Here is a 14401-nt window from a genome sequence, read left to right as displayed (position 1 = left end):
GCTTGATCTCAAGAGTTTGAGACCAGCCTGGGCAAACATCTTGAGACTTCACCTCTTCCAAAAATTTTAAAAAATTAGCCAAGTGTGGCGGCACTCACCTGTAGTCCTAGCTTCTCTGGAGGCTGAGGCAGGAGGCTCACTTGAGCCCAGGAATTTGAGGCTGCTGAGTGCAGTGAGCTATGATCATGCCGCTGCACTTTAGCTTGGGTGACAGAGCAAGACTCAGTCTAAAAAAAAAAAAATTGTGACTGTAATGATGGCAGAGATATGTCCACCAGGGGGTGACCTGGCCTTATGAAACTCCAGGGAGGTGTCAGTGGACCTGGGTGTGAGAGGGAAACAACCTAGGGAGGAGTGATGTGCGAAGAAGCCGCTGGCAGGAGTGGGCAGCTTCCTCCAGCCAGACTGAGGGAGGCGGACCAGAGCCCGCCTGCACTCTCTTCCCTCTGTGCCCCGGCCACACCCAGCCCTCCTGTACTCAGCAGCCTCCTTGCCTTCCTTGTGCATTGCTTATTTCTCCCACTAAAATATAAGCCGCGTGAGAGCAGGGACCTTGTGCACAGACTCTCCAGGGGCCTGTACAAGGCACAGACTCTCCGGGGGCCTGTACAAGGCGGGCAGGCAGTGGGACATGAACGCTGAGGAATGAATGGAAGGTGAGCGGCCGTGGAGAGATGTCTACAGACACCCTCGGGCCTCCGCACAACCCTGCTTGTTCTGCGGAAGCACCTGCTGCCTCTGGCTTCGTATGATTTAAAATGTGGGGCTATTGTGGACCTAACGGGCAGGGGAGCATCACTTAGGACCAGGCGCACCTCTCCGATCTTTAATTTGGGTGGCTTCTGTCCTCTTCCGCTGTACTTATCTTCCCTGGTCACAGTTCTCTGGCCTTGCTAAGCATTTCTCCCAGTTGTGGTGTTTACCAGTTTTGATACTCTCCCTCGTGGCACCGGGCTGTGATCTGGTTCAAACCACGGTTCGTCTGTCCACAAGGACCCCTCCGCCGAGGATCCCTGCCCACCCAGCCCCAGCCGGGGCAGAGCCCCGGAGCCTGCGTGTTAAGAGGCACTGTGACTCCGAGGCGCTCAGGCTCGAAAACCCCTGCCTGGAAGATCAGATCTCTTTCCACCGCAAGCTGGGCCCCTTCTTACCAGCTGGGGACTGGAGGTGACAAGCCAGTCTTCTCCAGGACGGCAAGAAGGTTAATGTGCAGCCACCTCTCCCTCCTCTGTTCCCAGCTCTGCCAGGCTCCAGCACTTTCTCGGGTTCTGGTGTGAGTCACTCCTCCTGGGGATGCTGAGCAAGCGGTTCGCCTTTCCTAGACGGCTTGAGCCATCCCTGTCATTAAACATTGAAGCTGCTGGGGTCCCAGGGGTGAGGGAAGGCAGTGAGGAGGGGGCGGCCCAGCATGGTGCTCAGATCCAGCGCGGGGCAGCCCTGGGGAGCGTGTGCACAGCCTGGCGAGTGCATGGGCTGCACACTGCATCCTGGGCAATGGTGAACACGTTGTTCATGGGGCCTCAGGTTGCTTTTGCCCATCTAACCAGATTCTACCATTCCCACTTTGTTACTAATATATCTACTTTTTCATAAGTAAAAAAGAAAGGTCCTTTGATTTCCTCCACCCAATCCCATTCTTCCTGCCCCCTTACCCCAGTGGCAACCGTTGATATTAATTTAATGTTATTTTTTCATACATTTACACATTACATATACATCCATGGGCAGTATGTACTGTTTTATGCGGGCTTTAAGGACCTCATAGATGATACCATGGTGTGATATCATGCATGAGGCAAAGATCTCCACCGGTCGAGGTTTATCAAGCCGAAGTTCGAGGCCGCACTAGGGAAAAGCACAAACCACACACGCATCTGTGACCAGTGCTCTCTGAAGAGGGGCCTGGGGACTCAGTGCTTCTGGGGAGGGGCATACAGAAAGAGGAAGCAGGAGGGGAGTGGGCAGGAGGCAAATGGTTACATTCTCATGAGGCTCTAATTAGTGCCCTTTTTTACCTGAGGGCTCCTGTTAAGTTTCTTCTTCTTGCAACCACAGGAGTCTTGATTCATGCAGATGTGGAGCCACACCAACTCGATGGCTAAGTGGCCTCCTGGCCCCTCCTGTTCCCTCATGCTCTGCCCCCACCCCGCCTCTATGCTGGTGTCCTCAAATGCCCATTTTTGTAATGTGTTTTTATCCTAAGCCACCTCCGTTGACTTGGAAGGCAGCAAGACACAGCACTGGAATCAATAAAACACAGGAGTCACAGGGGAAGCTGGACCAGGAGCTAAGTGAGGTCAAGTCATCGCCTTGTTACCAGGGGTCACTCTGGACTTTGTTAGGGACCCTGTTCCACTCTGTCAGCTGGTCTAGAGAGAAGAAAATCAGCTCTCAGAGGGAAACACCTGTGTTTGTAAGTGATCTTGCAGTTTATGCAACCAGGAGAACGCAAGGCTTCAGGAGCTGCTTCCATCAGTGCTATCCAATTGCTGGAAAAATCGTGTCACTCGAGAGGGAAGTCCATTCCACTTCCTGCCCCACCTCCAGCAGCCCCGTGTGACCACCAAAAGGGCACTGGCAGATTCGGCATCTGGTGAGGGACCTCATCCCGGTTCACAGATGCTGCCTTTTCTGTCCTCCAAGGGCGAGGGATCTCTCTGGGGTCCCTTTTGTTAGGGTGGAAAACCTGGTAGGTGCTCCCGGAGGGTAGAGAAAGATTTCTCACACAGAGATCAAGATATATAAGTAAAACTTATCTTATCCTTTAGAAGGACAGAGAGAATGGGATTGGGGCAGGGGAAGAGCAGAGAGACAGCCTGGCATCCCAAAGAAAGAAGGGCCAGGTGGCTTGCTGGTTTTATGGGGACAGAGAGAAAACTAGTAATTGTTGTGAAGCCATTAGCAGGCAGTCAGGAGACGTCAAGCTGTCCGTCTTTCTTGTTTCTTCTGTTCCTGGAGACTGGGTTGTCTCTGAGATGTAGTCAGGCCTATCACAGGGGATGTGATTTGGGGCAAGAAACAAAAACCTGGAGTTTACCCCCTGCGGTCTGATCTGGGAGCTTCTCAGGAACACCTTTAGGCACAGAAACAAATTCTAAAGGCTGTGAGCTGGTGACTATGTAAAGGGAAAGATTTGCATTTCCTTTATTTTGGCTCTTTTTGGGCGTTCGTGAAAACAGAGTCCCAGCAGATCGCCTGCCAGCTTGGGACAGAAACAGCAAGGAATAAGGAAAATTCAAGATTGATCTTTAGCTGTTCTTAGAAAACTGGGAGATTCGAAGCCACCCTAATGCCTTTCATAAGGACATTAATCCCAACTAATCACTTCCCAAAAGCCCCACCTCCAAGCACGATCACATTGGGGGTTAGGATTCAATGTGTAAACTTTGGGGGGACACAAACATTTGGTACATAGCAGCACCAAACCCCAACAAGGACACAAACATTTGGTCCAGAGCAGCACTGAACCCCAACAAGGACACGCACATTTGGTCCAGAGCAGCACTGAACCCCAACAAGGGCACGCACATTTGGTCCGTAGCAGCACCGAACCCCAGCCCCAACCCTCGCCAGCCTTGCATATTTAGGGGGCAGTCGCCTAGCGGCACGCATGGTCCAAGCAGCTGTCCACCCCAGGATCACAACCAACAGCTGGTCCCTGTCAGACTTATTTTTCTCCCTAACCCAACCCAGGGTTCTAAAAGGGAACCTTGTCTGAGGAAACCCGAGGAGGGAGCATTTCCCTCGCCACAGTGAGGACAATGGCCAGTTCCCCGGGGCCGGACCAAGATGGCCACTGCCCAGCTGTAGGGCGGGGCTGGTTGCCACGGAGACGGCTTCCGGCCGGGGCCACGGGCATTTCCTTTGGCTGGACTGCGGCCCCAGCTTTTTTTGATTCTGAATGGAAATAGCCAAGTAATTTGGCAGGAGACCCTGACCACTGGTTGTGGAACTTACAACTTCTGGGAAGGGGAATGGCACGAAGTTTGTTTTCATGGTCACTCTTAGGATGCTGCTTGTTCCCCTGGCAGTTTCTCCTTTGCTGTGTCCTTTCAGCTTTGGGGGGAATAGTCTGAAACGAGCAGTTAAGCTGGCCATCGTCTCTGATGTCTCTGAAGTCCTCTGTCTTCCTGTGTCCTACATATTAGTCACATGGCATACTCACCATACGCCAAGCACTGTGCATACATTTTCCTATTTAATTCTCCCAATAACCCCATAAAATAGCTATTATGCTAATCCAGATGTAAGGTAACCTAGGCTTCAGGTTGCCTGACTCCAAAACGTATGCTCTTAAACCACCACGCTTGACCCGTCCCTCATGGCTTGGCTAGAAATCTTTTCTTCCAGAAAGCCAGCCCCTACCACGCCTACCTAAGGGGCTTTCCCTTCTAGAACCCTGGTTTCTGTGCTTGCCTGGGAAAAAAATTATAGGTTCATATAAAGCATTGAGTTATCCAGCTTGCCTTCCCCTAAATCCTCGCAAATTTTAGCAAGGCTGACACAGTTAATGTTAATAAAAATGTTTCCTTCATCATTATCATGGTCAACTTTGCTCTGATAGCATTTGCCAAATCCATAATTTATTTGTTGTTGATTTTTTGGTCAAGAACACAATATCCACCTGTAAAAATCAATAGCATTTCCATTCTCTAAAAATGAACTATCTGAAAAAAAATCATGACAATGATCACATTTACAATAGCTACAAAAAGTAAAATACTTAGGAATAAACTTAACCCAAGGAGTAAAAGACCTGTGCACTGAAAACTATAAAACGCTGGTGAAAGAAATTGAAGAAAACATAAATAAATGGAAATCCCCTCCCAGAGGTCTTCATCCTACTTCCTGGACCCCATGAATGTTACCTTATATGGCAAAAGGACTTTGCAGGTATAGTTAAATTAAGGCTTCTGAGATAGGGAGATTGATCTGGATTGTGTGTCTGGTGCACCCAGTGTAATCCCAAGGATCCTTCAGAGAAGGAAGCAGGAAGATCAGAAGGAAAAGCAGATGTGAAGATGGAAGCTGACATTGGAGTGACGGGCTTTTCAAATTTAATTTAGCTTCATATGAAGAAAAAGAAGAGGAGGCAGCTGGAGCCCAGGAGAGGTGGAGGAAAGGGAGAGTTGCCAAGAGGCTAGAAGAGGAAATGAGACAAAGACTGTCGATGCCAAGGGGCTGGGAGTTTCTGGGATGAGGAGTGACTTGGTGAACTCTTCTAATCATGCCAGCCGTGAGTCAAACCCGCTTATCCTCGCCTTTGAATGGCTAAGCAAACAAATTAGCCACATTCCTCAAGGCTATAGTGGCATTTATCATTATAGTTTAGCTCTTGTCTCTGAGAAGGAGAGTGGAGAGCAAGAGCTGGAACTGTTAGAATTACTGTTCCCTGCACCAGGGTGCGGGTGAGTCCCAGGGCATTGCAGATAGGCGTCCTGCCAGGGGAGGGATTGCCTTGTACCGAGATATGGCAACTACATCTCTTTCATGTGCAGTTCTCAAAACCCACCTGAATTAGAATTACCTGTGCAAGTTTTAGGAATCCTAACCCTATCCAAGACCCCTTGACTCTGATGTCACCCAAAATTTTAGAACAGGGTAGCTTTTCTCTTTATTGGACAAAAGTTTTTCAAAATAGCAACATTCTTAGGCATTTTATGAACTTAATTAGCATGAAGTTTAGGGGCTTTGTACACCCATGTTGCACCAACTGATTCTTGTGATTGATTTTTCTTTTACATTTCTATAGAGTACAGAACAGTCTAGATAAAAGGTTATCTCATAATTGCCCTCTATTAACAATTATTGGGCGTAACAATGGTAGCCTTTTATGGCATCTCCAGCATATATCAATTTCAGTGAATTAAACTTTATTATTCTACCTGTTCAACACATCAGATCTTTTGCAATACCTGGTACACTGTAACTTGATAGTGTGTGACTCCCAGGAACCTGATGTTTGAAAGATAGAGGATGGTGGACTTTGCCTAGCAAGCTTTTGGGAATCAGAGTTATCCATAATAATAAAGTAACTCTTGGGACAAGGCATTTCCCAGTAATGCAAGTGCTTGATAACCTAAGTGTCAGCAATATGGTAGTTTTATAACATAATGGAGCTGTGAAAACTAATCTTTCTGGCAGATCATTTTTATGCTATATGTTACTGGCATCGTTGAAGCTGTGAAGAAACGTGGTAATGATTAACTGTGGTGTAAAGATGGGCACACTAGATAATGTCCCCGTGTTGGATGGGAGGAAGCGGGTACGAGTTTTCATGCTCATTTTTGCACTAGGGAAACCAGCTAGATTGGCAAAGTGTTCCACAAGTCCCGACGAGGGAGGCTTCTGGAACATTAGGCCTGTGCTTGTGGTTGAAGATAGGACTTGCACATGAACAAGTGAACAGTAGGCCTCTTAAAAATGACATCGAAAAGGATGGTTGGTGTGCAAACTTTAACCCTTCTGAGATCGTGGATCCATAGCGCATGGTGCTCAAATCTAGAATTAAAATGTATTTCTTATGTCACTATTTTGAGTGTGCTTCTCAGAAGACCAAGTAGATCAAAGAGATAAACTAGGGACTGCTTCCACCTTACAGGAAAGCGTTCTCAGCAGGGGCCGTGGGAAGCAGGAAGGGCTCTCCAGACGGTGAGACCTGGGTTCAAGCTCTGGCTCAGCCTCTTGGTTATTAGCTACGTGCAATATTCTCAATTCTATTTCATCTGTAAAATGGGCCAATAAAACCTACTTCATGGAATTGTTGTAAGATTTTGAGGCACTGCATATAACACACCAGGCCCAATATTGTCATTGTTACCATTCTTCAATGAGACCCCTTAGAAACCTTTAGAGCAGTGATTTGCACGCAATGTTCAGGACCATCTCAATTACACACAAAGTGCCCTGCATCCATATTTCTTGCCAGGAAGGACATGTGAGATGTTTTATTCATCTTTGTGACCATTCCCCCTCCCAAGGTGCCTGGGGGCCTTTTGCCTTGTAGGTAATAGGTGCTGCACAGATTATGGTTGAGTTGAGTTGAATTATAAGCTTTGGCAAAGCAATCCTGACAGGCGGTGGGGAATGTGGATTTTTCACCTTTGAGCAGACCATAATTAAGTGGCTAGATTTGAAAAGAGTCAACAGGGCCTATTATACCCATCTATTTACCTGTAATTCAGGTGCACAATGGTTCTTTGAAATACACACATACCACAGGTCAGGGCTCCCTCCTACCATAGTAAGATCTTGAGAACTCATCTGGATTTCCTTTCTGTTTCTTTTTTTAACTCAGATTTTACCAGAGATACCCTTGGGACCTTCTAGTCCCAGGCTTTGGACTTGATTTTGACAGCAAAGTGGGTAGTTAGAGGCTCTTTGTAATAATCGTGCTCGTTGGTTCCTATAAGGGATAGCAAGTGCTTCTAGCCACAGAGAGAGGCTAAGCAGGTGGCCCTGCCATCAGTTAGAACTGGGATTGAATCCAAATTCTATTATTTATTAGTTGTGATAATAGACTAGTTACTTAACTTTCCTAAGCCTCAGTTTCCTCATCTGTAAAGTGGGTTTGATAATATTAGTACTTTTATAAGCTATGGGAAGGAAAAATGAATTAAGGCAGCCAAGGTGCTCAGCACAACACATGCAGCCAGAGAAAGCTCATTGCTGTCATTGTCGCCTGGTTCTCCCTAGGTGGGGTGAGTGCCCTCCCGTGGCAGTTGGGCCACAGCTACAGAACATGGAGTCACTGCTCTGCTTTCTGCACTTGGGCCTTTGCTCATAATGGACAGTTAGATGAGAGTGTTGACCTCTAAAGCTCAGACTCTTCTGAGAAGTGGATCAAAGCCATGAACTCTGTATGCACAAATGCACACACACTCCTGCATTTTAAGGGTTCATGGAGCCCTGGAGCCCACATGTCTGTGGGACCAGGGCTTGGAAGCTCTGATTCAGGAAATTAACAATAAAGGAATTATGGAGCATGTACAGTGCACCGTGCTTGAAGTTGAGCAGGGTGCAAAACCTCACAGACGCTTGCTACTTCTCACTTGCCCTTCACTCTGGAAGCGGGGTGTCCAGTGGGTGACCCCTGTCTTCTTCCTTGAGACGAAGTCCTTCCAGGGTCATACTCTAGGTCGTAGGTGGAGGGGAGCACCTTTCAGCTGTCTTCCCAGCAATCTGGTGGAAGGCCTGGATGCTCAGATTCAAATACACATAGTAATGAGAGTGGCCTCACGGCTCTTAACTCAAGTGAGAGGCACTTCCGTGGTCAAGTTGGAGCAAGCCAGCCCACCAAGACCCTTAAAGGAAAGGAGGAGTCACATCCTGAATAGCTTGCACTGTTCTTTTCTGGTGGTCATTAAATAAATCTAAGTAAGTAACTTGGGGGACTAAAATCAAATCAGAGAGGCTACAAGGAGAAACGTTAGTTCATTCCCTCTTCATCCATGTTTGCTTGCTTAATTGCTCCTCTGGCTTCGTGTGATTTAAAATGTGGGGCTATTTTAAACCTAAGGGGCAGGGGAGCATCACTTAGGACCAGGCGCACCTGTCTGATCTTTAATTTGGGTGGTTTCTGTCCTCTTCCGCTGTATTCGCCTTCACACGTGGGTCAGCACGTCCCGGGACTGGGGGTTCCTTCTCCACGGCAGCCCCTGGAGGCGTCCACACGGCAGAAAACGCCTTCCCAGAGCGTGCGGTATTTTGTCTTCCAGAAACATCCCTCCCGTGTTACTTCTAATTCTCCACTCTGGAGCAAGGAGGATCAATTCCCTTTCCTCAGAACGTCCTCCAAAGCCTTTGGGACTTCATCTTCCTCCTGCCTTTTCTTGGCGTTTGCTCCTGAGAGCCAGAGCAGGAACCTCCACATCGTGGCCTTTGCAGCAGTTCCTGCTTCTTACGTCTCTGTCTTGGTCTTCCTCTCTTCCTCCCGTGCCTCCTCCCCGCCACCCACTAAGCACACACACCCTGATCTTCATAATGACTTCTCTTTTTGTACTCATAGCTCTCTGTCCTCCTGGGGCTTGCCCAGGCTCTGAAGTATTCAGGGGAAAAACAACAAACAACAACAAAAACAATGCATCCAACTATGGCATCCTTTTAATGAGTTTCTTGGTTATTTTGCATTTAAAAACTTTAACGACTATTTTCATCATGAATGTATTTTATGCATATGCAAGAGATTTGCACAATGGTACCCTTTATATTGTAAAAGGGGAAGGTCCCATTGTACATTTGCATTGCCATTTTCAGAGGTGAATGTTCTTCCTATCTTGCTGTTCTGGGGGGATCCAGCCGGTGGTGGGTGTCAGCATTTGCATCTTGGAAGTGGAGGGGGAGCCAGCATGAAATAGTCTGAATCTTGCAATGAGGAAATGAGCCCTTGCCAGTTCTCCCAGCTCCCCTCTGTCTGTTAGGTCAAGACGTCTCAGTTTGGTGCCAGCCTTTCACACTCTCCAATAACCAAGGTTTTTAACAACCATACAGTGGGACTCAGGTTCTGATCCATGTTAGCCCAGCTGGCTTTTTGGACTGCAGAGTGTCTATTGAGGAGCACATTCCTTGCCTCTGGAAGCTTACAATTTGGCATAGGAGATGAGAAGTGAACATACGGGAAGAAGTTTGACAATGCAAGGTGGCACATGTGAAACGCCATATTATTGGGCACTTTCTCATGCTCCACCAAAGGGGGCAGATTGACTTGAGTCTCAGAGGGAGTATGAGGCTGCAGAGGGTGAGCTGGGCTGTTGTAAACAAGTGAAAAGAGCAGAGAAGGGTTGAGTCCTGTTTTTAGGGCACAGGTGGGCCAGGAGGAGAAAGTTTGCAGAGAGGCGGGAAGATTGCATGGAGTTGGTGGAAGGCTTTCAATGTCAAACTTGGGAGTCTGTGCTATAGGCCATGGGCATTGAAGGCTTCTGGAAGATTCTTTTCATAGCAGCTGCAAACAGAGGTCAAAAGGATAAAAAGTTGATTCAAAGGCCAAAAAGGTGGGCTATTCTCGGCCTCCAGAACCATGAAGAATTGCTGCAGAGAGGAAGCCAAGCCTCGTTGCAAGGCCGGCGTGTGAGCCTGTCCTTGTTCAGATGTGCACACAAGGCCGCACCTGGCTCCTGCAGCCTCCCCTCTCACCACTCACCTCCTCCCGCTTTATGATGCACTGGTCACCCCCACCCCTGCCTCCTTACTGCCTACTCCTTTTTCTTGACTTGGCCCAGCTACTTTATGACTTGATGCTTTTACTAAGGGGCCTCTCCCAGGTGACCTGGTGGCCTCCTTGGTCACTTACTGCACTGTATTGTTATTGCTCCCTCGTGCAGGTCTACCCATCACATCACGGGCTCTTCAAGAGCAGGGACTATATCTTAGTCACACTAAATCCCGATACCTGGCCCAGGACCTGACATGGAGTAGGGACTCTACAATTATTATTGGATGGATGATGCAGATTAACTATTCATCCTTTTTCTTCCAAGAACTAGCTTAAACAAAAGGAAAATGTTCTTTGTGGTGAAGGATGTAAGGATGGTGGCAGCCTAGAGGAGTGGCTCTCAAGTGTTGTAGTGTTGTGCCATGGCACCTTGTTGCGTTGTGAGCTCTTCTCGAGAGGGTCAGTGGATTTGGGTCAACGCTTAAGAGACATTTTTGTTATTAATAAAAGGGGGATTTTGTTATGGCAGTGTTGATCCCAGCTCACAGAACTAAGCAGGGCGTTTGAAGTGATCTTCCCTGAACTTTCTCAGAGGAAGAGTTAAGAGGCTCGGTATACAACTAAGTCAGAGCAAGATGTGGACGTGAGTGTATGCAAGAATACAGAAAGAGCAATAAGCATTCCAGGTCAGAATTGTGGTTATAAAAGGCAATGAAAAAAAATTAGTGCATTCACTGTGGATGCTTTTATAGGTAGCATGAAAATTCTGTTGTAATCTTTGGTGTTATCTTTTATTCTTTAAGTTCCTATAAAAACTCAAGGTGGGGACCCCTGCCCTAGAAGGAGTTCCTGGTAGAACAAGCCACCAGTCAGTAGGTGACAAGTCTTGTTAGTGGCCTTGTTTGTTTCCTAAGCCTGATGCCATTTTTTCAAACGGATGATAAAAAATCGAGCACTGCTTTTCTCTCATTTTTATCAAATTGTCACCCTTTGGCAAGTTTTATAAATGTGTCTTGTACTCCAGGTTATTTAATCATTTCCCAGGAGCAATGAATTTTCAGTCACGCTATTCAAGGGGAAATGATTTTCAGATTGATGAGAGAAAGGACTCTGACAGTAGAACCACAGTGCGAAATGATCTGCCTTTTATAATTTACCTAAAGTTTCATCAGTGGCTGGATTTTAACCGTGAGTTGGCGAATATTTTCCTTTCATACACAGCTCATCTGCATTCTTACCAATTTTGTGCCTGTTTGATCCGTGGTGTTTGAGCTAAAATCCCCTATGATGGTTGTGGTTTTATTAATTTTTCCTTTTAGTTGTGTCACTTTTCCTCAAGATTATTTTGGTAGATGCAACCAAATTTTGGTGGAATATTTCTTTTATCACCATGTAATATTTCTCTTTACCTCTCTTTATGATTTTTACTATAAATTATGTAATATTTACTATAATTTAATACAATCATGCAAACGTTTATTTAGGATTTGCATGATGTATCTTTTTCTGATCTTCCTATGTCATTTTGTTTTAGGTGTGACTTTTATAGACAAGGCACAGCTTTATTTTTTAATAAATATATATATGGATAGTCTTGTTTCTTTTCAAAAGTTAGTTTAATCTATTTACATTTAGTGTAATTTTTTATATATTTGTACTTACTTTAAACATCTTCTTTTATATTTTCTGCTTACTATCTTTGTTGTTTGCATTTTTTTCCTTCCTGCCTTTATGGATGAATTTTATTAGTGTTCCCCTTTTCTCCTTCGCTGATGTGGAAGCTATAAATTGTGCACTTATTTTAATTCTTGCCTTTAAATTTCTTAACATAGTACTTAACTCTAACTTTTTCTAGAGAAAATTAAAGTTATCCAGTATCTATATTCTATCCTCTTACTGTAATAGCTATTGACATTCTTTTTTTTTTTTTTGAGGCAGAGCCTCACTGTTTCCCGGGCTAGAGTGCCGTGGCATCAGCCTAGTTCACAGCAACCTCAAATTTCTGGGCTCAAGAAATCCTCCTGCCTCAGCCTCCTGAGTAGCTGGGACTACAGACATGTGCCATTACACCTGACTAATTTTTTCTATTTTCAGATGGAGTCTCGCTCTTGCTCAGGCTGGTCTCCAACTCCTGCCTTAAGCAATCCTCCTGCCTCGGCCTCCCAGAGTGCTAGGATTGCAGGAGTGAGCCACCATGCCTGGACTAACAACTTCTTTTCAATGTATTTATCATGTATAAACATGTCCTCAGGCAGTGATGTTATCGTAGCTAATTACACCTACACACAGACTTACAAATACTTTACTGTGGGTGTCTGTTATTTTGAACATTTTATCTTCAGTTCTTTTGAGAATAGCTTTCCTACTGCATAATTGAAAAATGCTTGATCCATTTGACTGGACATTGCCATGTTCTTGGAGATGCCACAACTGGCCTTAGATTAGGGGTCCTCAAACTACGGCCCATAGGCCACATGCGGCCTGCCGAGGACATTTATCCAGCCCGCCGGGTGTTTTTGCTGCTGCTGCCTGTCCTGCTTAGCAGCTGACTCATCCCGGGCCCACAGTGCGCATGTACTTTCCAACAGCCCTCCGACGGTCTGAGGAATGGTGGACTGGCCCCCTGTTTAAAAAGTTTGAGGACCCCTGCCAGATGATTGGCTCAGGGATAAGCATGTGACCTAAATTGGACCAGTCAGAGTCCTTCCCTGATATTTTTGAATAGGAACAGAAAACAGAGGGCTTGTCCTCCCTAATCACAGGCACTATGCTGTACGGCACGAACACCGTGAGCACTCTTCCTCCCATCCACGGTGGAAGACAACGAAGAAAACAGCAAAAGTCCCCCAAAAGGCAAATGACCGAATGCCACTAGGCTCTTTAGGGAAGGGGCCAAGAGAAAGCGCGGAGACTCGCAGGCGGCTGTGTGAGCAGAAGGACCTAGGTGATCGCGTGGAACGTACTATACTGCCTCTAGGTGGGGAAGAGCACACGTGACTTCCACTTTTCTGTGAGGACCTGCAGAAGGACTTTCAGAATCGTCACCATTGCTTCTTAAGCAACGTCGGGACTGGGCATGGTCAGGAAGTTACAACGCAGCTCATGCACGCAGGTATGCCACTATCTGAAGACAGACAAAGGAAGAAACTTTGGGATAGAAAGATGAAGCTGGAGCGGAATTGGAGAAAAGTTCATAAAATCAGGAAAGGTGAAATGAGAAGACAGTTATTCTTTGAAGCCCACGTAAATGGTTCATTCAGAACAAGGAAAGGGAACACGAAGCATGTTATCTGGCAGGAGGTAAATTCGTAGAATACGTGAGTGAACCTCAGCGACGCTACTGCTGAAATGTGAAGTTCAAAGTGAATTTTGTAAAGATTCTGAATGACAGCCTTAATTCCATATTTGGCTTCCGCCTGAATCTCTTCTGGTTGTCTGAGTGTGTTTGTGCATGTGCACAGGTGCACAGAGCTTAGTTAGGGGAGAGGCCAGGTACCATGAGGAAGTGCGAATCCAAGCCGTCCCGCCCAACCCCGCGTCCGCAGGCCTCGGAGGACAACAGGGAACATCACCCCTGCCGTGCAGGGCAGAGGGAGACGGTGTTTTCCCTTCCTCACTGGGCCAGTGGTCAACAACTTTTATTCTCATGACTTTTGTGCTTTGTTTCCCATGAGTGACTAAGCATGGTGGAACTTTGTTTTGTGAACGTCTGAAAACATGTCGGTTTTGCCATCTGGGGGTGGTTCAAAGAGGTATTTTAACTGGGAGACTGAGGGGTGGATGAGGTGAGTATTTATCTCCACTGCATGTGATGAAGATACAAATGTATCATCCGTCTTAAAAACATTCGTCTGGCTTCTTAGCGAGTCCCTTCTTGTCAAGAGATCCCCGGATATCACACAGACATGCTGGACGATGAAGACGGTCGTGGCCGGCAAGGCCTCGCCAAGTGCTCTAAGGGAGAGCATCGAAACACACCTCGCTGGGCTGTGTTATTGCACAAGCACGTGGTGACAGACGGCTGCAAGATTCTGGACACGACCCAGACGCAGAGAGAAACAGAGCGGGAGCGGCACACGAAGGCCGTGGAAGAGGCACCTGGGGAGGGTTACCTGCTCCAGGTGTGCCAACAGGAAAGCGATTAGGGCAGAGACGGAGCAAGGGAGGTCTCAGGCCCTGCAGCTGTGCCAGGGACAAGATGCCCAAGCCTGAATTCTGTGCCAAGGCAGCCCAGGCGTGGCATAAGCTGGT

Source organism: Microcebus murinus, chromosome 14 (assembly GCF_040939455.1).
Source record: "Microcebus murinus isolate Inina chromosome 14, M.murinus_Inina_mat1.0, whole genome shotgun sequence".
Taxonomy (NCBI): domain Eukaryota; kingdom Metazoa; phylum Chordata; class Mammalia; order Primates; family Cheirogaleidae; genus Microcebus; species Microcebus murinus.
The sequence above is the reverse complement of the archived record's forward strand: the minus strand, read 5'-3'. Positions refer to the sequence as shown.